This window comes from Zerene cesonia, chromosome 5 (assembly GCF_012273895.1).
Source record: "Zerene cesonia ecotype Mississippi chromosome 5, Zerene_cesonia_1.1, whole genome shotgun sequence".
Classification (NCBI taxonomy): domain Eukaryota; kingdom Metazoa; phylum Arthropoda; class Insecta; order Lepidoptera; family Pieridae; genus Zerene; species Zerene cesonia.
Genome location: NC_052106.1, coordinates 3582631 through 3609443, shown reverse-complemented (window position 1 = coordinate 3609443; position 26813 = coordinate 3582631). Strand labels below are relative to the sequence as shown.

General features: G+C 31.9%; 2 protein-coding genes across 4 annotated transcripts in view; one reads left to right on the top strand and one right to left on the bottom strand.

Annotated features, from left to right (window-relative positions):
• LOC119840283 (dual 3',5'-cyclic-AMP and -GMP phosphodiesterase 11) overlaps positions 1–23143 on the bottom strand; it is a 162215-nt gene extending 139072 nt beyond the window's left edge. The window contains exon 1 of one of the 2 annotated variants that reach the window (XM_038366821.1): positions 22842–23143. The gene's annotated coding sequence lies outside the window, so the exon portion shown is untranslated. The remainder of the gene's footprint in view (positions 1–22841) is intronic. The other variant, XM_038366830.1, reaches the window with a different exon arrangement.
• A 3314-nt stretch (positions 23144–26457) lies between these two features.
• The window catches only part of LOC119839956 (protein MIS12 homolog), a 4280-nt gene continuing 3924 nt past the window's right edge, over positions 26458–26813 (top strand). For both annotated transcript variants that reach the window (XM_038366415.1, XM_038366414.1), the window contains exon 1: positions 26458–26686. The gene's annotated coding sequence lies outside the window, so the exon portion shown is untranslated. The remainder of the gene's footprint in view (positions 26687–26813) is intronic.

The window sequence follows — 26813 nt, the reverse complement described above, 5'->3', positions numbered from 1 at the left end:
ATATACTACAAAGACAAAGCGTGCAATGAATCGCTCAAGTAGTTAGACCCTTATACAGCCCTTGAATAACCAGACCATGAAAGAGTACGTCAGGGTTGACATTGAACTACTGGGCAAACAAAACACTATTTGCAGAGTCTACGTGAGTCTTGCTGTAACGTTTCGCAGTGTGCACTATGATTTATATTTACAACCATAGTTAGTTCCACGGTTGGTAGGGTTTTTGCATCCTTATACGTGAAAATAACTGAAGTTATTACTAGTAGGGTATTATTTTATCTCTCGTTATACTCGTTATTATGTGATTATGTATGTAATTAATGTGCAATAATTAATTATTCAACTAATCGTTATGTGTTATGTAAATTACAAATTCTACCGTCTGGGTTATGAAGAGGACCGGATAACTACTAAATTAAATGTGGTTTGCCTTTTCTCGGGTTGAACATAAATAATTAATGAAGATGAAATATTATTATAATTACTTGTGTCATAAATGCGAAAGTAGATCTTTCTGCGCCTCTCTTCTTCGCATTTAAAACGATTAGAATGATATTTGGTACAAAGATAGTTTGAGTCTGAGTCCAATTTTTATACCCGAAATCTCACGAAATTCACGTTAATTCCCGTGGCTATGTATATTTTCCTTTTACTACGCGAGCGAAGCCTCGGGCGAAAGCTAGTAAATTATATAAGTATCTAAATATTTAATTAAATCACTTATTTTAATGGAACACCCACTGTTTTTTAACATAATCACAGACGCATTCAATTTGTTGTTTCATTATAATAGTAATATTAATTAAACTATAACAATTTATAACAACTTCAACAAGGATTAGTTCTTTTAAGAGCCCACCCAATAAAACTTCAAAAAGATGACAGAAAACGATGGACAAACATATTTTTGCTAACCTGCAATTTCAAAGTTACCTATGTGAAATTAACAGCATCACATTTAATTCAATTACTTTATCTCGTTACGCATTATTACAAATGCATTTAATGCAATAAGCCTAAATGAATGTCAATTCATATCATGTTGATAGAATACTTACAAGTTGCGAATTAACTATATTAATCAACATAATATTATACACGTGTTTATTTCAGTACTATTTTTATCACGACCCTCGGAAAACGGTGAAAGCCACGAAAAAAACATCCTTGGAAATATTTATAGCCAAAAGCTGTTATTTAATATGCGATGATGTCGAGGATAAGTGGGTAGGTATGATTAAAAATATGATTCTTAACTCCGCTGCAGCTTTGCCCATTGTACATGTTATATGGGCTACTAGCTGCGCCCCGCGGTTTCACCCGCGTAAGTCCGTATCCCGTAGAAATATTTGGATAAAAAGATGCCTATATGTTATTCCAGTTGTCCAGCTGTCTGCGTACCAAATTTCATTGCAATCGGTTCAGCAGTTTTTGCTTGAAAGAGCAACAAACACATACACATCCTTACAAACTTTCGCATTTATAATATTAGTAGGATATAAGCTTTAATATAGAAAGTCAATGCTAACGCATAAACAAAGTTGAATTTGTTTCGTGTAACATCTGTATAGTATCGATTTTAAACTAGGAAATTGAGAGCACATGAGGCAACCCTCCTGAAGACGGAGCCACGATAATCCATTCCTATCTGACAATAAAATATTTGGGGAGGATGTGTAAGTGTCATTTATTATTAGCATCCATGGATTAAAGTAAACAGGAAAATCAGATTTTATATTAATCTTTAAAAAAGTAACAGATAACTAAAAATAATAAACAAAAATAAACCAACCTGTTTACACCTGGCAACCCTAATGTTGCGGCTGATCGAGAACTAGCAACCTTTCTTTATTTCTTTAAAATGATTTAAAGTTGATTAAAAAGATCAAAACCGACCATACATACATCTGCAATTTATTTATAATTTTATTTTGATTTGGAGCAAATTTATTACAAAATGATTTTTTTTAAGGTAATTTATCACTCGTCCATTGCTTCATAATACTTCAACGTTAATTAAAAAGAAATTAAAAGAAAAACAAATTGTATATACTTAAAAAAGATACCTACTTGCAGCACCTACCTACAGCAGTGGAATTTAGCCTGGTCACCTCTGAGATAAACTAAGTTGCTTACAAATAAAACATTAAATTATTATAAAGATTGCAATTACATAACAGACTGGACTTTGAACCCACACGGAAGCATACGTAGATAGTCGACATCATTCACGATTGCAATGGGAGTGTGTCAAACAAACACATGTATGCTAATTAATGTGTGAAACTGTTAATTATCTGACGACTCACGCTACAAAACATCACGTGCTTTGTATTTGAGTGTACATCATTTCACGTCGATGAGGATAATTGCTTATAAAAACGTTTGACGCTCGTTCGATAAATGATACAAAAATATTTGTACAATTATAATGGACGAAACGGTATTCGGATCATAATTGACAACTGTATAATATAATTGTCGAATTTGTTTGCGATATGTGAGTTAATATATTGAATTAGTCACTATTACTTTAGAATAAACGTCAATATTTTTTATAACCTTTAATAAAAACTCAATCAAATTATTCAATTTCTGTTTCACTTTGTTCCAGTTGCGTTTTTCTAGGTTATTCTGAAAGTCCAGTGTTCAGTCCGAAAGCAGAGAGATAAACAGTGAATTGACTTAAGCTTAGAACATTTTTAGATAGCCGTAGGGTAAAAGAATTCTATTACCTAGACTTCGCTGTCCCTCCGTTCTTTCGATAGTTAGACAGTTATAATTTTCCGGGTTTTCGCAATTTCTGTTGCTGCTAAAACAACAAATAACAGAAAATTGTGGTTGGCATGATCATAGATTGAATGGGTGGCTAATTTTACAGTTTCTTTTTAACTTGTTTTAGAATCTTTGGTATATCACTTGACTGATTTTTATAATGTAATGTGATCAATCGCATTCCAGATTCTATTGTAGTTAATTGACCTCATATGAATTCAAGGTTCCAATAGGCGGGTCCACAAACAGCGCGTTGCCTCGCGATTCGCGAATTGTTCGCTGCACAAGGCTGCTCGGTTTGTATAGGCGACCCTCGGCCGAGGAAAGCGCGTGTGCAGGTGCTGTTAAAACTGCTGTTTAATAATGTTTACAAACGTGGGTAAACAATTAAACAATTGAAAGAAACATACGATCACAATGTTGGAAAATCTTTTCGTGTTAGTTAATGTTAGTCAATATTTCTGAATAATATTGCTGAAATTGTAACAAAACTGCAACGTAACTTCAAATTGCGAGCGAATCGCTGTTCAAAATGTTATGAAAAGTAAATAACACTTGTAATAATTATCACCTTCCGCCGCAAATGGACAACCGAGCCATGGCATGGCCGAGTCATACTAGACACGGTAATATAGGTAGTATTAATATGACCAAATGGCCAAGCCTCTGAGTTTCCACATTTCGGTATGCTCGAAGGCGCCTCACTTCTATCATTTGCTGCGCCAAATTGCATGCGAATTCTGTTTCCTCGCCTCGTGCCTCGCTCGAGCTGCCATCTTGACTAAACAAAGGAACTAATGGCTCGGACATGCCGCGCTCTTACGAAAATACAACACCTTTGTTTACTCTGATTAAACCGGAGCGATTGGACAAACGATTCTTTAGATATTCTAAGAATTTAGCCAAAACTTTTTTTGATTTGTCACTCAATCGATACTTTTTTTCATAATAATTAAACTAAGATAATATATAATAACCAGATGATTATCTGGTTTATCTATTGCAATGAGTATTATACCCTGTAGGTATTTAAATATTATCTTTCAATATAATTAATAGAATAATAATAATTATCATATTTGTTTACCTATATCAATAATGTATTATAATCACATGGGATTAAACGAGATAGTGGTTTTCTGTATGGTATCAGTGCTAATTCTTAATTATTTAATGCGATTATATAAAATGGTGATAAGATTGGGTTAGTACTATATTTTTCACAATTCATGATAAGTATGTACGTAGGAATATAGTGCAATTTATCTATCTATCTATCCCATGTAAAGGTGTGCGTAAGATTCCATAAAATTTTCTTGTTTAAAAAAGAAATGTTTTAATTCATAGTAGTAAATGCAGATTATAAAACAAATAAAAACAGTTCATCCCGAAGTTATTACTCCGGTGATTTCTGTGACCGCTTTGGAAAATTATAATCAAATATTAAGTGTGATGTCCCGTGTGCCCTAGTGGGGTATAGGGCTGATGAACATATGTTTCGGTGGAAAATGTTAAAACAGTATAAAATGACGATTCCAAAGTGCTTTATAATAAGTCTAATTGAAAAAATAAATGTTTGAGTTTGAATTTCACTGATCGATTTTCTTTATGGACAAGGAGGTGATCATCATTCAGTGTCCTGCCAGACCGGGACATTTTTCTTTAAGCGTCTCCACCGGGAAACCGAACTCGACGACCCCAGGAACCCTCGGTTTACCGTTCTCTACTCACGCGTTTACAACTGTTCCAAGGAGGCGGTCAATTACCTATTAAGTACATATATTATGAATGGCCCCAAAGTTCAAGAAATAACAATTGAATACAATGAATGTGAAAGTTAATTTTCGAACGTGCTAATAATCTATTCAAATGTTTTCAAACATTTTAATTAAAGCACGCATTAAAATTCATCAATCACATTCGTTAGTCATTAATCCTACTAATATTATAAATGCGAAAGTTTGTAAGGATGTGTGTGTGTTTGTTGCTCTTTCACGCAAAAACTACTGAACCGACTGCTATGAAATTTGGTACGTAGACAGCTGGACAACTCGAATAACATATAGGGAACTTTTTATCCCGATATTCTTACGGAATACGGATTTACGCAGGCGAAACCGCGGGGCGCAGCTATATTTTATTATATTTATATCATTTGTCATAATATTTTAATACTCTGACTTTATTAAAACTGAGGAGCATTTCTAACTAATCCTGGCTTAAATTGGATGGGCGACCTTTTTTTACAGCTCTACTTTAGCCTATTTACATACGGAACCCGTATTGTCACGTCCGACTCGCACTCGCACTTTACCTTTTTTTTTAATACATAACATAACATATTATACACAACTTCCAAGCTTTTTTAGGATTCCGTAGTTAAAGGATAAGACAGGAAGGGATTGCTTAGGCTTCACTAACAGTTTATCCGTCCGTGCATCAATTTTTCAGACATGATGTGGGTATTTCTGTTGTCGCTATAACAACAAATAACAAAAAAACAAGGTCAAGTAACGGTTGGCACGGTCATAAATTAGATGAGTGATCGTTTGTTATATTGCAGTTGCTTATTTTCACGGCACCGTTATTGCCGCGAATCCGACTCGCACTTTACCGATTTTTAATGGTATACGAGCAACAAATTGATTCGTGAATTGAATAATAATTATACAAACGTACGTTCCAGAATAAAATCGAAATATAGCCAAATATCTGCATTGACTTGCTTATCGCGTTCCGTGTAACGGGGAAATGAGCAATAATAATTAATGTCAAAATATATCTGTCTAGCTGTTCAGCACGGCTTTGCTCGTGTTATGTTACTTAGTGAAGTTGCAGCTTACTAATGGTGAAAGAATTTTTAAAATCGGTCCAGTAGTTTTTGAGTTTATCCATTACAAACAAAAATACATATTCTTCCTCTTTATAATATAAGTGTATAACTATAGATAGTGCAGACAAAAAAATACGACATTTAAAATGTAAATTTCTATATATAAGTAAGAGTATACAAAGTAGTATTAAATAAGTAATATATTATTGTTGTATTGAAAATTACTTGTACAGTAGGTATAATAATTAGCATTGTCACACACGTCCAATACTAATTGACTATGCTTTATCACGTGACATCATCTATTACATCAATAATGACTTTGTATGAATTACTAATGTAACGTACGTCATACAATATTTTTACATAGCTGCATTTTTACAATATAGGTAATGAGGACTTATGGAGTCTGAAAGTCTAGATTACAGAAGCTAGTTAAACGAATAATTTGTTACAAAAAGCATATTTTATTAAGAAATATAGTTCATTGTTTGTTCTTTGTGGGTTTTGGTAGATTTTATTTTAATAATAAAATAATATAGAAACTGATAAAAACTTTAAGATGAATAGAGGCTCCTATGTCTTTGAAATGTAAGATGGCAATTCCTAGAGATACCTATAGTACGAAATGCTATCATCAAAGTATAATTGTACCTACGCTACGTATAAAATCCATATTTAATAATGCAAAGCTAAAGAGTTTGTTTGTTTGAACGTGTTAATCTCAGGAACCACCTACCAACCTTCTTTTAAAAGTTCGCGATACAAACTAGAGTAAAATTGTTTTCCGACTTGAACAAAACGTTTCAATAAGACAGTTTTGTAAGATGTCAGTAGGCCTCTGGACTGATTCAAAAATTTATTTTACCGTTAGATATTCAGTACGTGATGCCTGAAACTTATATACGTACCACAGGCGAATCCAGGTAACCGTTAACTATACCGTTAAACGCGAAAGCGTATGAGTATACATGATGTATGTATGTTTTTATTTTTTAGAACAAAACATTTTGGCACAAATACAGACTAATAAGAATGCTTCAAACGCAATATATAATCAAAAGCTAAATAATGAAGAAAATTACATATAAAAGCGAAACGTGCGACCAAATACGACCGTGCATTTTACATAGCAGTCTTTTAAAATGAATTATCTACATCTGCTGTATTTTCAATGGCTAAGTCCAAATATTATTGTTTTTTTTTTATGTCATAGCGGGCAGCTGAGCTGGTGGTTCGCCTGATGGTAAGCAATTACCACCGCCCATAAACATTCGCAAAGGTAGTACCTCAGTGAATGCGCTGCCCGCTTTTATGGGGTAAGGTAAAAGGAAAGGATTAACGACTGGAAAGAAGGAATGGACTAGGACGGGTGACGAAAAGGAAACGGGCCTCCGGCTCCCCCACTCACCGTACGAAACACAGTGGCATGACACTATTTCACGCCGGTTTTCTGTGGGGGTGTGGTACTTCCCCGGTGCGAGCTGGCCCAATTCGTGCCGAAGCGTGCTCGACTCCCACAATAAAATTAATGGCATTTATTTGATAGCATCTGAATCAAAACAGCAACAGATCGTTTGAATATAAATCGGCCGATGTTACTCATTTATTGTGAAACAAGCCGTTTTTTTAACAGAACCAGAAACATCACCATATATATTTAATTAAATTATTTAAAAATTAAAAAAAAAATGTTCAATGTTTGGGTAAAATTATCTTTTAAAAAGAACATAATACATCAGTTATGTTTCATCCATAAGAGTAATTTAGAAAAATTGTACTGTTCACACTAGAAAACTGTTTGATTATGAAAGTCGTATTTAAATAATTTAAAGTGGTAACCTATAAAGTATATATAAATCCCTTCAATCATCTAAAATAAATGCAAGACGGGAATATATAATCTCTATATATATAAAATTCTCGTGTCAAAATGTTAGTTACCGTACTCCTCCGAAACTACTGTACCGCTCTAAAAAAAATTCCTGTGATATCAGGTGGGTCTGAGAATCGGCTAACATCTATTTTTCATACCCCTAAATGATAAGAGATAGGCAGAGCGGCGTTTGCCGGGTCAGCTAATAATACGTTATATTTCCGATAAAGTAACGTTATAGGAATCACCTGACCATAAACAATTCACAATACACCTTACCGATTTTGCACTTATGACAATACATAGGAAATTTGCATTTATCGCAATACATACGTTAGGTTATAAAAGTGTTAGGGTGAGTTCCGTAGTGCAGTTATTGATTTTTAGGGTTTGTCTAGACCGCTAAAGATATATTCTATATCTACAGAATCGGACCCTCATCCTAGGTAGAAATAATTTCATTTAATCTGGAATAATTCTTCTGTATTCTAAATAAATTGTCTCTTGTCTTTCATAGTTTAATTAATCTTAAAAAGAATCTGGAGTAACATTATTTGCAATACAAGAGGAATTTTCATATAAGTAATTGAGTTTCAGTGCTGCTTGGCTTCAAATTAATTAAATGTCTCTGCAACCGTGGGTGTAAATTATATTATTTGTATTAGGATGCTGTATAGAATGTATGTTATTACATTTTAATCCCTAATGCATTGATATTAAATTACTAAATTACCTGCATTTATTCGTACAACATTTAATGTTAGGATTTATGGTTATGTCTATGTACACGGCAGTCGCTTGACCCTGTTTCGCTTGAGTAGATCCAGAAGATGTATGAAAAAGCAGCTAAAAAGGAATCTAAAGGAGTCATAAAAGGGATATTCAGTACATTAACATAAATATGTACTGAGGATTCAATGTAAGTAGGTCTCAAGTAGCTAATAATTTATTTTACAATTTAATATGCCGAGATATTGAGCGTGATTTATTTATTAACAGTAATAATATAAAGACGTTTCGTTATAATATTTCACAGTAAATCATAAAATATCTTTTATTTATTGCAGCAAAATATTCACCATTTATAAAACCTGTCATAAAAGACCTACCTAGTTGATAAAATAAAAATATATAATATCTATTTCCATAAAACGACAATTTCGTCGTAGCGTAATATTATTGTATAATTTATAATGTTACAACTTATAAACATAACAGTTAACAAAAAAATCACAGAATAAGCAATAAGATATAACAAATAATAGACAGATCTAAAAAATTACAGTACGTCACTTAGAGCTCTCTTAATCCACGTAACTCGATATTCGCATCGAATCGAGCACACTGCTAACTAAATTACGATTCTACAGGATCTCCGTTCTAATGCTAATGCAATCAGACTAACAAAGTTACAGCCGTGGATGGTTCGTCTTCACGCATAATAAACGGGTATTCCAAGGACACACAAGTTCACCGGAACCGGCTTGGTACGATGACCGACATTTATAATATACAAGTTTTAAGCAATAATTGTATGTTTTTGTTTTTCTTAATCGCCTAGTACGACCATACTGTATTCAATAGGTACGCAACTGATAGAAAAAAGCAGTTACAGGGCCCTACCATTAGAAGCAAAATATAATAACGGTTTGGTATTCAATTTGAAATCTATAATATTAATAATATCTGAGACACAAGCCCACAAGATTAATTCCAACTAAAAATTTATCTTTCTCTACCCAGTAATAATATGTAGAACAGATGCAAAATTGTTATAAGTAGTGGAAAGCTGAAGAGACTGTACCTTTGTTTTTTGTTTGAACGTGCTAATCTCAGAACTTATGGACCGATTTTTGTACGTGTTTGTTGTAGTTGGATTGTTGTACGGATTTGTACGTGTACCCTGAGTGCAATAGACTGGGAATGTTACCATTGTATACAATATACATTACTAATGTTTGCACCGGGTTCGCCTATATTACATTATGGCCTATGTGACTCAGTTGCAGCTTTACAAAGGTTAAAGAATTTTTGAAATCGGTCGAATACAAGTTTCCTTTTATAATAATAGTGTAGGTAGTTTATACTGTTATATATGTTATAGTTTATACTTGTTAATGTAGTAATCACAAATCACCAAGAAAGTATTATAGATTTAAGTGGTGTCTCTTTAAGGAGACCTTTAGTAAGAAGATAAAGGTATTCAAGAGAGGATCGAAAATAGTCCAATCAGCTAAGTAATAAGGAGCTATAGACATGTGTATAGATATATATGTATACAAAGTGAGGGTATAACGGTCAATTTAAATTATGTTGTATTTTTTTTTATGTTAGAGAGAACAAACCGTAGTTCGCTTGATGGTAAGCGATCATTAATATCTAAATACACATGTAGGGTCCGTTCAAGGATGCCGGAAGATAACGGGAAAGAAAAAGACCAGAAAGGGTGAGGAAAAGGATATGGACAGAAAGGGGTAAGGTGTAATTTAAAAAAATTAACCTGCCCTGTTTAGAAACAAGAGCCTCTTATCTTCATATCTTTAGTTATCAGTTAATTTACTCTAGATAAATATGAATAGATATAACTTCGCACAAAGGCTTATGTCTGTCGCAGCATGAGTCCTTATGTACATGCATTTGAATGAAGTTTATAAACAATAATATACCATTTTGTAATTTCAAGGTGAGAGATGACTGAGTTAGTTTTGTTGCCATTATTAAAATTACATAACAAACAAACGTATGTTGAGAAACGATCTTATTTCCTCAAATAAACTTATGTTATTTACACATATTTAATATGGGTTATTATACTGTTTATATTACAATAAAAAAGTGCTTACGATGTAAATTGATATAAAGCCACTTCCTTTAAAAACAGTTTATGCAATTATTACATACATACTATAAAAAAATAAGGTAATTCAATTTATCACATTGTCTTAATTTATGATTTTCTAAATGAGGCATTTTAAGGTATACTTACTACTGTGTATTGTGTTAAGAGGGATTGGTAAGGAAGACATTTACTAAGAAAGAATTTTGATAAATTCTATAATAAAAGTTTTTACACTGATAGAGATAAAAGTTTTGACCATGCGGGCAAAGCTGGTTTCATAATAACAGTAAACTAGTAGAAAAAAATTAGTGATTAAATAAAATAAAACCTGTGTAAATACGTAGCATGCAGTGACATTATACAAACCGATTAATTTATGCATCAAACAATACGTAAGCGATATAATCATTTCATTTTCATTTGCATACTTTTCGTGATATTATAAATTCTACATTATTTAAAAGCAACTAGTTTAATGATAAATTTTTTGGCGTTCCATACCAAAAGTTGCCGCTATATCCTACGAATAATAAATACCGAGGTTAGGCAACGCTTAACACGGTCATAAATTGGATGGGCACAAATTATTTTTGTTAGGTACACTTACTCACTAGCTTATTTATACGGAACCCTTATTATCACGAGACCGATACACACTTGGTCGATCTTTCACAATAATCAGGATACACATTTGACAGGGATGTATACGAGTTAGGGTATAAGGTGCTATCGATAACAGCCACTTAATGGACCTCACAAATGTTTTATAGGGAATAAACTGTTTATTATTATTAGATTATCATTCTCACCTACAAATTGGCCGTCTAACCAGAATTAGTAAGAAACCAAATACCAGATATACCAGGTATCCACCATACGTACCATGATACTTATCACCATACTTAAGTTACTACTGATGATGCCCCCCCACGAAATTTTGTTCTTTACAAAATAAGGTCTGGTAATTCTCACTCTGATAAATGCCAATAAAATAACACATTTAGGTACAATTTAATTAAAATGAAAGGCAATACTATTTATTGAAGATTGGATTCTTTTGCCTTAATACATTTATTTCATTATTCTATTGTCCTTGTACTCTCATCACGGACAGGGCAACGTTATACCTACCGGTTCTGGTTCTGCCCATATATACAGAACTTCTCAAGTCACTGGCATTAACGGAATACTACACTGGTTTATGTATTTACACCAGCAAAGAGTATAATTACTATATATTTTTATTTTTATGTCTATCTCTCGTAATTTAAGTATTCGGCATGCATGGGGCCAGCTCGCACGAGGGAGGTACCACACTTGACAGAAGGTCGGCGTGAAATAGTAGTAGGAGAATACTGCTGTTTCGTTCGGTGAGTGGGAGAGCCGGAAGCCAGTATCCATTTCCTCGTTCTTCCCAGCACATTCCTTTATTTCGTTAAGAGTTTCCTTTTCCCTTCACCTCAAAAAATGGGCAACGCCTTTACAGAGGCCCTTCCTCTGAAAATGTTCATGGGAGGTGGTGACCGTTAAAATTAAATTAGAGAAAACTGAACAACTCATATTATTTATTCAACTACATTCGGATTTAGCAGCTACTGCCCCTAGAATTTTTTTGTGAAGATCATTTTTTTAAAAATTACTTTAGATTTTATTGGCCAAAAAATGTGGTATAGGTAGTAATTCGTATGCTAATTGCATTGCTAAGATAATAGAAAAACAGATTTTTTGTTTGATGTCTATATTACTATTAACAATTATAGACTATTATTAGATCTAGGTATGGTCCTATTTACGTCGATTACGTTTTTAAAATAACATTATTCTCATATTCTATTTTTAGCTCTGATTATAACCAAAGTCAACTTTGAACAAAATGAATATTTCATTAGGTACAATAATAAGGTTTAATTGTGTGGAAATCTGGAAAAATTATCTTGTTTTGGATTATTTACAAATTTTACACATAAAGTCATATTATTATCTTTAATGTACACTCAAGATCTAATGTAAATTTGTAACTAAAAATAACACTTTAACGCTTTCATAATTTTGTTTAAGATATACCAGGTTCATTAAAATAAAAAGATAAAAAACACGATCACGATTTATTTACAGATAAACGTGTGCTTGAGAAAAGTATTTTGTTGTAAGAATCACTGTTAAATGTTAATAGATCAAAGTTTAGTTTTTCAATTTTCAAAATACATCTCAACCATACTTTTCGTAGGCAAAAGGAATTAGTTAACCAACCTAACCCAACCTGCTATCATGATAGAGCTCCTAAAAGGCATTTGTGAACTAGACTTTAGATTGATACTAAATGCGTAATGGGAAAGTAATTATTAAAATAAAAAAAAGTTGTTTTAAAATTGCTTGATTAAACTTTACAAAAATTATAAAAAGAATATTTATATGAGTAAATAACCGTAACTTTTAGAAATTAAAAACTTTTTAACGGATTTTAAACGCGATTCATTCATTATAGTGAGCGTGGTCACGGGGAGATTCACTGTAAAGTGTTCGAAACGTCGGGTTAATAATTATAGAATGAATAAATCGCGTTTAAAATTATTAAAAAGCTTTTAATTTCTAAATGTATAATATTCGCGTTAAATCAAACACAAGAAAATACTAACCGTAACTTGGTTATTGTAGCTCAGAATTAACAAAGTTTGATACATTGAGATTACTAATCTTGTAGGCATAGGAAACTGATAACGTCATGTTTATCGTAAGTTTTATCACATAATTTAATGGTTTGTATATGAAATTCATTATTACAAATTTTATGATGACAAATGTTATCATAGGTCAATATAATACATAATATTATTATGAATGATATACTTTCAATCACTACGTAGTTAGTTCTTGATGAATAACTTGTAGATATAACATAGTCTTGCACGACTCACGATGCGAAGCGTCAGAGAGTGCTCTATTATCGAAATATTCGTTTTGCCTCGATTCCGCAACTATTTTATTAATTACACGATCAGTTATCCACGCAATCACTTCAACCTGCGCACCATTAAAAAGATAATTTAATGGAAATATTTCTGTCACTGAAAAAAATGGAATGAATGTAAAAAAACCTAAAAAAATACAGAAATTGTCAAAAGAAAATTCCCGTCGATCAATACTTTTTTTCTTTGGGAAACGATAACTTGCGTAAAAATCCATCAATTGAATCATTTTTATTAGCTTCATATCCACGATCCGGTGATTGGTATTGAAAGTTGTGGTTATATACTGTACCTACTTAATGTATATAAATTCATGAATCGTTAAACAGTCTTCAGTTTTTTACGAAATTTGCGGTACATTTAAGATTATATTATTTTGTCATAAAGGCTGATTAATAAATAATACATTGTGAGACATCTTTGCAACTTCTTTCCGCGTCTGTTGAATCTTTGGAACGATTTACCAGCTACGTGTTCCCGTACAATAACGACATTGGGGCCTCCAAGAAACACTTAAAGGAAACAGCGTATATGTCACTTAAAGGCCAGCAAAGCACCCAAAACACCACTAGTGTTAACAGTGACACTTAACATTAGGTGGCCCACCTGCTCCTTTGCTTGCTTTACCATAATAAACCTATGCAAATCATAAGGTTTAAGAATAAGTTTAGAATGAAAATGTGCTGTAATAGCCATTCAGCTATGTATTATATAATTGTGACATGTGCAAATCAGAATGAAGAATGTGTATAAATACGGAAATGATTTATCTTGAAATATTTGACTTTATACATTCAACAATGAACAATACGTATTTACAGTTTGCTGGTGTATATTAAAATAATAATGATTTAATAAAGGTGACTAACAGCTCTTTGAATAGATACGATAGAATAGTGAATTATTTTAAATAAAAATGTAGGTGTTTTAAATGGTATGCTTATCTAGCTGCTGTAGCGGTGATTGCTTATTATTTTAACTGCTTCTGCTATAATAACTTATAAAGCAATAAGTTCCCAAACCATTTATAAACCACTTAATCACAATTTAATTGAAACATTTAAATTTCATACAATTTCGTGTTATCAACCTCCTTTACACATGGTGTTCTTGAATTAAAGCAAGTTACATTTAACATAACAAGCTGTTAAACAAGTTACAACCGAATATATAAAATTAATGTTCATAAAAAAGCCATTAAGAATTTTTTTCCAACAGAATAAACCATGAGTTTATTTAAATAAATTAAATTCGATATTCTAACTTATTTACATAAAATAGCCCGAGCCCGAGCTACATACGCCATGTTGTTAGCAGTTCGGGACACTATTTAGTGCCTGCCGCGCGCCTATATGTTTGTTACAAATGATATGTATTTACGCATAAATGGAATAATAATATTCATTCCGTGTTATAACAAGAATCTGTGTCAAATTACGATACTACCTTAGATTGTCTATTATTTAGTTGTGACGACCGCAACATTGTGTAGACGTTTTCGGGTTTTACTACGAAACAAAGGATTTTACTACTGTACTTCTCTTTATATTGTGTTTATACTATGACGTTCTTAAATTTAAACTTTACAACGGGTACGGATACATCGACCACCGCACAGCTAAACAAACAGTTTAATAACATTTAATTTTCCAATTAAAGTCAGAGTTTTGAAGGCTAACTCTAATATATTTAAATTAATAATGACTTGAATAAAAATATTCAGATTTGATATGGACACGTCTGAGATATTGAAGATTTCGTGTATTAGCAACAAACAAAATAAAAATAGAGGCACATATTATAGTTAGTACATGCATATTATATTTACATTCTGTTTCAAATAAAGTTTTAGATAAAAAATTGCTATTGAAATATTTGTTTATATAATAGCAAAATAACCTATTTCATTGTACTTTAGTGTCTGATGTTATTATTATTCTTTGCCTTACTTATATATCCAACTAAAGAAAAAATCATTTTATTTATTTATTTATTTATTTATACACTTTATTGTGCTGCCAACAAAATACAAAAACAACTTATACTAAAAAAAAAGGAGATACAGCACAGAAGGCGGCCTTATCACTTATAAGTGATCTCTACCAGGCAACCAACTTAAATATAGATAGCAACATAATTTAAAAGGAGGTAGGTAAAAAGTAAAGCATACATAACAAATAAAAAAAAAAACTACATTCTAAAAATTTACATACAACATACACATATATAAAATAAATATACATACAACATATACATATATAAAATAAATATACATACACATATACACTATATAAATAATAATATCTTATAATACATAAACCTACATAGTGTGTTAACAAAAAAGAAAATGGAAGGGAGAATAATTATCATGAAATAGAAAATAGAAAGAAAAAACATAAAAACTATACCGAGTCAAAAGCAAGATCTAAATAATGACATCGTACAAGGCTTTTAAACCTAAATAGAGTTTGGGCTTGTCTTATATTAATCGGCAATGCATTCCAAAGATTTATGGCCGTGATAATAAAATTACATTTTATACTACGCTTTAGAGATAAAGGCAAAAAAAAATATCTTCAATGCGGAAGAAATCATAGACATCAGCTTGCCATTGCACAAAAAGTGTTGTAAAAACTATAAAATTCTAACAATTCCACTTTATCAACTCTTGAACCGAATTTTCATTGTTTATTGGACTTTGAACAAACTGTTGTCAAATAGAACTAGCCGAACAGAGTTCAAGCCCACTACAAGGCTACCAACAAAGTATGTCTGTAATCTTAACAAAATAACGCAATAAAATAAGTTTAGTCATCGTAATGTCGTTTATCTCAAAAGGTCGAAAGAGGCCATTTACCCAATGAAGTAGTTTACTTACTTATACAATATTTCGAATTTCATATTTTATTGTCTTACTAGCTGCGCCCCGCGGTTTCACCCGCGTAAGTCCCGTAGGAATATCGGGATAAAAGTTGTCTATGTGTTATTCCAGTTATCCAGCTATCTACGTACTAAATTTAATTGCAATCGGTTCAGTAGTTTTTGCGTGAAAGAATAACAAACATGCACATACATCCATCCTCACACACTTGCACATTTATAATACTAGCTGCGCCCCGCGGTTTCACCCGCGTAAGTCCGTATACACACACGCACATCCTTACAAACTTCCGCATTTATAATTTTAGTAGGAAGTAGGATTAGTAGGATTATCATGAGAATATCGGATCAATTTTATTAATATCCTCTAGTATACTTGGAACCTGCGGCTTCACTGGTACCTGACTAAGATGTAGCCTATGTATTAGTCCAGACTATGATCTAACTCTATACCAAGTTTCATACAGATCCCAACACAGGTTTTCGCGTGAAAGAATGAAATTATTAACTCCAGATATATAATCACTACATAGTATAAAACAAAGTCGCTTTCTCTGTCCCTATGTCGCTATGTAGGAACATAGGGATGTTTGCTTAAATCTTTAAAACTACACGTTTTTACATTTTGATGGGTTTTTTTTTTAATAAATAGAGAGATTCAAGTGGAAGATATATATGTATAAAATATCCGAATTTAACGCGTGCGAACTACCTATTATTTCGCTCATATAATATTATAACTTTTTGATATTTCCGTTATATTTCTTCTTAAAATTGTTATATGCTCGTCTTTACACGTGAACAATCTCAGAACAAGGAGTGCCTACACTAAAGTCTGAGAGAATAAATAATTTGAAACTGGAGAATTATGGTGGGGATTTGCATATTATTATACATAAGTGGAATATTGAATCTCGTATTATGTGAATTTAACTAGGCAAATATTTATTCTAGATAGCATGAAGATGATAACAACACACATAATATTAAGAATTTTCTCAATTTAACAAAGGAAATCAGCTCATTGCCGCATCGGAAAGTTGAGTATCCACTGATTGAAATTTGGTTGATTTGTAGAAATAAAACTGAACATTTGAATTTCCTTAAGTTATCGTATAACGACACAGTAAAGACTTATTATTAGATTGGCCACATAGTTCGAATTCATTGAAAATTCAGATTCTTTTAAAATAGTCAACTCATTCTGTAATGTTCTCGCTAAACAAGCCTGCGACACTTAATACCAAAACCATTTATTTTAAATACTTACTATTCATAACTTTTGTATTTCATATCCAGGATATTACCATATACCATTGATATTTATTAGAGACTATTATCTACGTTTTTTCGGCAACGACAACGACATGGCATTGTACGTATTTTGAGTTGCGACATTGTGATTGAATGTTATTATTATTCTATTTATTCCTTCTAGTTAAGTCGATATATCAACATACAGTGTTTACAGTCCAAAAACTATGCGTATCTTCATGCGCAGTCATGTATATCTATTCTAAAGCCAACATCGAAAAGGAAGGAAAAACATTATGAGATTATTTTCAAAGAAATAAAATTATAAGAAGATTCCTTAGCGTTTTACAGAAGAAGTCTTGCAGATAAAATTCATTCGGCCTTCCATAGCTGAAAATACGTGAAAATATTGGGCATACAAAACAAAATGAAAGTGTGTCAAGTACAGGTAACGAAAGCATGACGTAAACAATTTAATATTGGTCCACAGTTTATGACGGCAATAAGGGTGCTATTAGAAGTGTCTTATGCAACAAAACGAGTTTTATTATCTGCGCAAGTCACTCGTTTACGAGGTATTCGGGGATTTAAGGAGAGGCTCATATACTGTTTAATGAGAGTTCGCTTTTAGCGAAATGGTTTGTTTTGTTTTAAGAACGCGTTCACCCAAGTTTAAAGCTGGTTTTATACAATTTGAGGACACGAAAATATTGTCATGTCCTACACAATAGGTACAAATTATTACGTACACGTAAAGTTTAAGTGTTATTTCATATTTCTGAGCATGTTTTCGCTATAAACTTCGCCGACACGTTGTTTTCTAATTTAAAATAATCACGACAGCCATCAAACCGCCTTCCGTATTATCTAGCATATTTCAATTTGCTGTTTTATTTACAATTTATGTTACATGAATAAGGACTTTGGACGATATTTTATATTTAATTTATTTGTATAAAGGTTGACCTGAATTTTTTTGTACAAATCATTTAAATGTGAAGGATAAGATCCTTATGCTTTCACAGCAAAAATATTACATTTGTAATTAAAACGTTCTTGTTCATTTTACGTAAGATAAGCAGTTCAAATTTACATAGGATTTGACAATTTTTATAGACATGGGTTATAAAAAACACTTTTATCCCGGAAATACCAAGGGAACGGGAACATGCGAGGAAAACCCCGGGTCTATCTTTCCTGCGACTACGCGGGCAAAGCCGCGGGCGGAAAGCTAGTTTTTACTAATTTTTGAGTTCATTTTCTTTTTCTGTACGCAAAACTAGTGCTTATGTACATTTAGTGTAGTGAGTTCTAACACTACACGTGTATAATTTATAATAAAATTATACTTATTTCATATTAAAAACCTAATAAGGATTTTTGTTCCAAGTATTTTATTATTCCGTTAAAATATAAAAACGAAAATTGATAATTAAAATTTATACTGGCCCCTCGAGGCATGGTTTTACAGAACCTTTATAATACAACGTTTTTGTTGACCCAATCCAATAGCACCCATGGTTTCGTTTATGAAATTTATAAATGCAAGAATAACGTTTTTAAATATACAAAATCGTTAATGTAACAGCTAAACAGAATCAATAATCGATTCCAGTGAGTTTATCTCAGCAGTATGCCATAAGAATATTTACAGAAGTTAAAATAGCAATTCATTTTTAGCCCAATCAAAATAGAACGCATTTCGGTGTTTCCTTCTAAACTATTATCTGAGAATTTTATTTCCTTCTTTATATCTTTAGTTTGTAAACTTCAAGGCGTGGTGCTATTGTGTTTCGTATGCTGTTATTGAACATATTATAAGCACATGGAAATAGGTCAACTGTCGCACTGATACACATTTTTCATGAATAAACATTTACTTTAAGATAAATATATTGATTAAATACTACTGAGTATACTCTTTGCGAATACATTTTGCTAGGTTCATCATCATCTGCCCTTTATAAGTTCCCACTGTTTGGGCACAGGTCTATGAAGGTCCTTGCCATAATCCACCACGCTGGCCAAGTGTGGGTTGGCAGATGTCACATGTTGTGGAACTTTTCGATTCTTGGACCTGCCGGTTTCCTTACGATGTTTTCCTTCACTGTATCGAACACTGGTGATGTTATGCACATTCGTAGATAAATTGGAAAATCCATTTATTTTCTGCTCACTAGCCTGGTCTCGAACCTGCGATTTGTCGATTTTGAAATCCGAGGTCCTCCATCCAAACCACTGAGCCAACAATACTTATACTCGATTAAGCATATAATATTACTTTAGTACTATCTGTGGGTCCTGCTTGTAGTAATTACGATATATATAGGGAAATCTGTAGGGAATATCTGCAGGGACTTGGAGAATTTTTATAACCGTCACTGCGGTCTATTCCTATTCCTGTAAGATTTTTTTTTTCAGATTAACTATCCTGTCACCTTCTCTGGGTCTCAAATTATAATAACGAATTTATGTTATCGATTCGGTGGTTAGACTTCACGTAGAACAATTATTCAAAACGTTTTTTTTTTTCTTAATTTAAGTTATTTTATTCCAGCCGTAACTTTTAAACAATATGTCCAAACCATACCATATAGACAATCCTTAATTATCATAATAGTTCCTTTCAAACCTTTTTGTTTCAAATACAAAGCCCAAAAGAGTATCAATAATTTTTGATCCGTGTATTCTTGTAGTACCTAAGTATATATTAGTTGTAAATCAATCTCCTTTCGAACCTATGTTAATACTAAACTAATAAATTATGATGTATCGTTGATTTGTGCGTTTTATAAACTACGCAAAAAGCGATTTGGTTTTACGATTCCGTAATCTTATCGCGTGTGGTACGATGATAGGTATAGTTTCGTATGGTACTCAATACACACGTATTTAACACAGGCTTATCGATGAAATCACTTAACCGATAAAATTCGTACATAATATTAATAATATTATGCAAATTTTAATTTATGTTTCGTCATTATGTTTGTATAATGTTCTTACAAATTTGTATACGTCAATGTATTACAAACATACCAAATAAGAAATCTTTGTATTATTACGGTAGGGTAACTAGACGGAGATGTACAAAAATCAATAAAGTGTGAGCCTGAGTCGCACCACTAAGGGTTCCGTACAAATAACTTAAAGAGCAATTGCCCAAAAATTTAACACCCATATAATGTGACCCAATGACCACCCCTAGCGTTGCGTTACCTCGGTGTTTTATTATTAATTTGTACATAGGCAACAAAATACATTAAAAGATATCATCACAATCTCATTTTAATTGTCTTACAATCTCGGTGCATGAGACAGTCCGGTAACAGAACGAACGGACGGACAGACATACGGACAGCGAAGTCTTTATAATCCATTTTACTCGTTGGGTATGGAACCTTGAAAATACACTTTTTAGGCAATACACTGTTGATATCTCCATTTTAGTTATTCCTGAGGTTCGCTTGAAAAAATGTTGGAATAATTTTCTCATTTTTTGTAAGAAGTTAGAACGTCATATTTCACGAACGACGTAGGAATAAACTATGTCGAGACCCAAAAAATAATCCTTTTGAGGAAGTGATGTTTATTTCCTGTTACTCTGAAAATTCTCATATTTCCTCTTTTTATCTGCTTTCTAACATCATTAGGGGCATCAATATGTTCTGTTTTCATATTAAAATAGGTACAATGTTTCAAAATATATAAAATCATTTTGTATGTTCCAAATAATTAAACAGGCAAATTGAGGATCATCCGCCATATTTAATTAAGTACATTTGTATTTTGAAAGCGTAATTAACGCAAAACAGTCCAATAATGACCCAAATTCCACATGGACAAATCTGGGACGTCTTTTTTGGTTCATATATTATACTAGCTGCATGATTGAAATAATATAAAGTATCCTCTCTTTTGAGTTGGATCAAACTGCGCATATTGTGCAAATTCTATTAAAATCGGTTGAGTAGTTTAGGAGTCCATCGCGTACAAACAACGTGACACGTAATTTATATATATTGAGACGTAACATCAATAAATATTAACAAAAATTACATTATAACACTATATGTTACCTACCATAATAAATGATACCCCTCGTTCGTTCATATGCCATCTTATTAATTTATTGTTGTAGCCAAAATATATTGGACAAACAATATGAAACAGATCAATATTTAAAGACACACGTAAAACCATATTACATTACCTATGTAAATTGTTATTTTAACATTTAATTCGAACAATTTAAGGTGCTCTTCTATTAGGCCAGTTCCTTATTATTCATTGACATAGCTGCTTAGTTAATAAACGTTTTTGCACTAGTATTTCATGTGATTTGCATATTAAAATATTCTTGTTTACATCGTTACAGATAAAACACTGATTTACTTGTATTAATCGTTCTAATACATAAAAAATTAATGATTATTCTAGATACATAAATTAAAATACTGTTAGATTGGGACGTAAAGTTACGAGCTTTGTGAATGTGTCGTAAGATATTTGTTCGGTTGTTGATCTGTGTAAACAGCTCATTAGATTCTATAATACATGGGCATTTATTCACGATTAAATTTAAAACTTTTTTTAGAACACAAGATTTCTTTTAAATTGTCTATGGATTATGAAATAGGAATGTTCTCCTACAAACTCCTAAGTATATATTTTAACAACAACTACAGCATTGCTTCTATTCCGGGAACATGATATATATGATGTAGGTAGGGTACCTATCTTTACACTATTCACAAAGGATCAAAACGCTCGAGAATCGATCGGCGATCCTGTCAAATGTGTTAACACCCTTAAATACAACGACGCCAACAAAAATGATTCATTCAGTAAGCACTTGTTGGCAGTCCAAATATAAATGTATAACATGAATTGTAATGTGTTTCGTAATATTAATACTCCCATAATTGCTTTTAAAACGTATGGACGTAATTTCTTATAAAAAAATTAACGTTGTATTTATTTTTGGAAACCCTATCACTACACAATATTCAATATTCATAGTCCATGATATAATTTATCACTTCACACTATTTATCAAATCTTAGATAGGATTTTATGCACTTCTTAGTAGCAATGTGATTCTTATTCAAAATTAAGTAATTAGTACAATTTATTATGCTGTCTAATATGAACCGTTATATTAAAAAATCTTCAAATTATTAACTTTAAATCAACAAAATTCTTTTGTAATTCATTTCTATCATCAGCGGTTTCCTTCGAAAAAGAATTTCCGACATTGAAATGACAAAAACTGTCCAAAAAAACCTCTCGCGTAACAATAGGTAACAAAAAAAAATAAACACAGATAAGAACAGTGCGAATTGCGATAGAGCGCGAACATAGTATAACAATGACTTTAATTATGAACAATTACAACGGGATACGATTAATATTTACCTCAGGAATGTAATTAGTCACTGCACTCACTGCACCAAGTTCACGGATAAAACCTCACACGAAACCATAACCAAACAACGAAAACTTTGTAAACACTGGTCACACACACGCGGTCGAAAAGTAAATTTCCTATTTTCTATGCGAAAGCTAGCTAGTTTATATCCAACCCTTTTACAATTTGATTAGTACATGTGAATTTGATTCTAATAAGAATTTATTTTATTTATGTATTGAGTAACTAAATACGATTCGGGATACGTTTTACGTTAACGCGTCAGTACTCCGCGCACTCTACTTTGTTACTGACCGAGAATGAGAGTCGTCAGTCGACGTCGAGACGCGATTCTCGAAGTGAATTGTGGTTCACAAACGCCTCAAGCGTGTTCTGCGCCATATAAAATAGTATATAAACATTCTCTCTAACGCGATCGCAGGCCAGTATCGGTGTTATGGAGTATTTACCAAGTAAACAATCATTATTGGTTCTCGAGTAAATAATAATATAATGATGATAATAAATTTATTCTACTTTAAGGGACTCTATGTTTTAAATTACAAATTTTACTCACAGCACAGTCTATTTATTATGCCTGCTGTGGTATACGTATGATTGTAAAAACGGTATTTTTGGCTACCATGAACATTGATAACATGTTTTAATTTTTTGTATGTGTCGTAGGTATATTGCCAAAGCCTTTTCACAGTTTCCCTAATAATACTACTAATTGTAATTAAAAAAAAAGTTTTAACTAGGTAGTTCTAATTAGGGAAAACGAGTTGTAACAAAAAACAGGTTAAATGATTTTACTTGTATATATATTTGTCATAGTCAGTAAGAACAATAAGTACTTAAATATATTTTTAAGAACATAAAAAATTAAAACTACAAATTTTAAATACTGGACGTATTTAAAATTTGTAGTTTTAATTTTTTAATAATTCTTTGGTGCCTCAGTTACACGTCAATACCATAAAATTTTGATTTTATCTATGTAAACAGAACGCAGGTTATAATATTATGACGATCTTTTTTTATAATTTTGTATTTCGGGATATAAGTTACCTATAACACGTGTGAAAATAAAGAGCGTCAATACATTCGATTTTTTGTTGTAATCCGAAATGGCCGCTATTCCGGCCGTTACGGAAAAACGGGAAAGGTTTACTGTATTTCTGAGATGGTAAATAAATCGTCACTTTTCTTCTGCTTGTTGACATATCTATGATCTCGATACATAGTCCGGTCTATATAGAGACTAGTCTAAGTTAAAAAAGGTACAATAATTCCGATTCATCTGAAAATTGGTGAAATTTGTCACTTTCAATACTTCTCATCGTTCCGTTTCACACCAAAGTCAAAGTCAACCTTTTTTCGATTTAGACCCCACAGGGGCATGTACAATGGTCAATGCGTTTTTTATGTTATAGCAAGTAACTGAGCTGTTGATTTGCCTGATGGTAAGCGATGACCGCTGCCTTTAAACATTCGCAAAAGTAGTGTCTCTGCGTATACACTGCTTGCTTTTAAGGCGTTAGGAACAAGGAAAGTATTGTCGACTAGAAAGAAGGAATGTGATGGGTGAGGAAAAAAAAACGGGCTTCCATACATCAAAATGTTAAATATAAGAAAAACATAAAAATAAATAAAATACAAATTACAATTACATATTACATTGAATCTTATACTCAACATTCACATGATATATATAGTACCTAGGGTTTAGAAATAGAAATGAGAGTACATTTAAGAAGTTTTCTGAATTTGTGTACCTGTAAATCTGTTATATCTCCGGGTAGTTTATTATAAAAGCGAACCGAATTACGGGGGAAAAATTGTTTCAAGCAACAGCTAAACAATTTTATAATTTATATTTGTTATCTCTCGTACCCACTACATTTATTTAAGAATACGAATGTATATTAGATTTTCATATGCGTACAGTGATGAAATTGTGAGAATATTAATTCTTGCTTTGAATTTACATCGCACAATGAATTTCGTGGATTCATTTTATAAATGGAACGTACTTATAGCTCTTTGGGAGCACAAAAGTGGATTCAATATAATATCCAAATTGCAGCTGTTCCCCAAAGCAAAACACCAATTGATAAAATACTATGAAAATATTAAAAATTACCAATTAACAGATGAAATGTCATTTCATATGTTAATTGGTCATTCTGCTAAAATTTGTGTTCTGTCAGTAGAGAGGTTAAGAATTTTTCAAATTTTCTTTATTAAATATTAATGTGTAATGTCGTGTAATTGTGAGTATAATTTAGTACATCTAGTACGAGATATACGGCAGACACTTTAGATCAGCGGCACTTACATTTTTAATTTGTTGTACAAAAAAAATGCCAGCTTTGATGCTTATCAGACAAATACTTTCGATGATATAATTAAGGGCAAGCGATTTACCATAACTTTCGTAGCATTCTAACGGGCCTTTTAGGGTAATAAGATCCACGATCTTAGAAAGATCGTAGAAAATGCAAATTGCATGTTTTGAATATTCCCAAGCACTAAATATACTTTATTTAAGTTGATAATTCATTAATGGCAACATTAGACCGAACTTACTATGACGACCCTACGTGAAACCAAACTGACACTTTCAGTATATAAAATTTAATAAAATTGCAAATACTAAATATTTTTTAAGCAAATGCCTCAAAAAAAAAAATTGAATCTTTTAACTGTACTGTATTTTACCTGTACGCTATGGAAAATGATCTAGTTATAATTCAATCGATAATTTGGCTGGCTTGTACTTATTAATCTTTGACCCTGGTGTTAAAGGAATTTAGTTACAACTGCTACTAGCTATGACTATAATCTGATAGTAAATGCTACTACTACTATTATAATACTATATTATAATATTAATTATTAACATTGTAAGTTAATAGAAGAATTATTTTTACGTTCTATAACAGATAACTTCATACGGTACTATGTTAAGAAAATGTAAATTTATCCCGACGCCATCTAGATAAATCATTATACAACAAATAGTTTGTAAGTGTAAGAATAGATGGCAGTAAAAGATAATGACACACGTAATATTTTATAATATTGATGTTGTAATAAAATTATTTTCCTCTTGAAAAGAAGAAATTTAAAAAGTACATTCATTATTATTCATACGATAAATCAATAACAAAACTAAAATTAATTATGTGAAATGTTCAAATTAAGGATATAAAACCAATAAAAGAATGAAGGAAAAATATGTTAATTATTATTTCATTGTGTTTGATTTTACGCGAGTATAATACATTTAGAAATTAAAGACTTTTTCAAGGATTTTAAACGCGATTTATTCGTTATATTATTAAATCGACGTTTCGAACACTTTACAGCGAGGGTGGTCGCGGTGAGAGTATTTAGGTATGTTATCACAATATTTAGGTAAACTTCATTCCAGGTTTTGCTAGGTATTTTTATATCGGTCAGGTAACATAAATAAATCATGGCAATAATTTAACTTGCGTAAACTGCCACCATTTTTTATTTGTATGTTATCTGTGCCATAGATTATATACTTATATACTGGATCTGTGCTATATCGATGACTGTCACTGACAGTTATTTCACAATTTTGAATTAAAAACGGCTAAATAAATTTGGGAACTAGTTCATAATTTGTGTAAGTGTTTGTAAGTTCAAAGTGGTACTTTCATTGTTGTTGTTTGTAGTAACTAGTTGTTAATCTAGGGTTTGTAATTTCTACTACTACCAATTAGGTACATGTTTGTACATTTTGTTGTCGTTTCATGTTTGTTGATGCATTGAATGTTTTAAATTTGTCAGTTTTTTACTGACTATTTGCAGTAGGAAAGTAAGTACTCTGTGGTTGTGGCCTGTGGGCTTTGATGAAGTGTTGTAACGTTAATTAACACGCTTTTATTAGCTTCACTTGTATGTTTGTATGTATGTAACTCACACCCGTTTTTCTCCCACTTCCC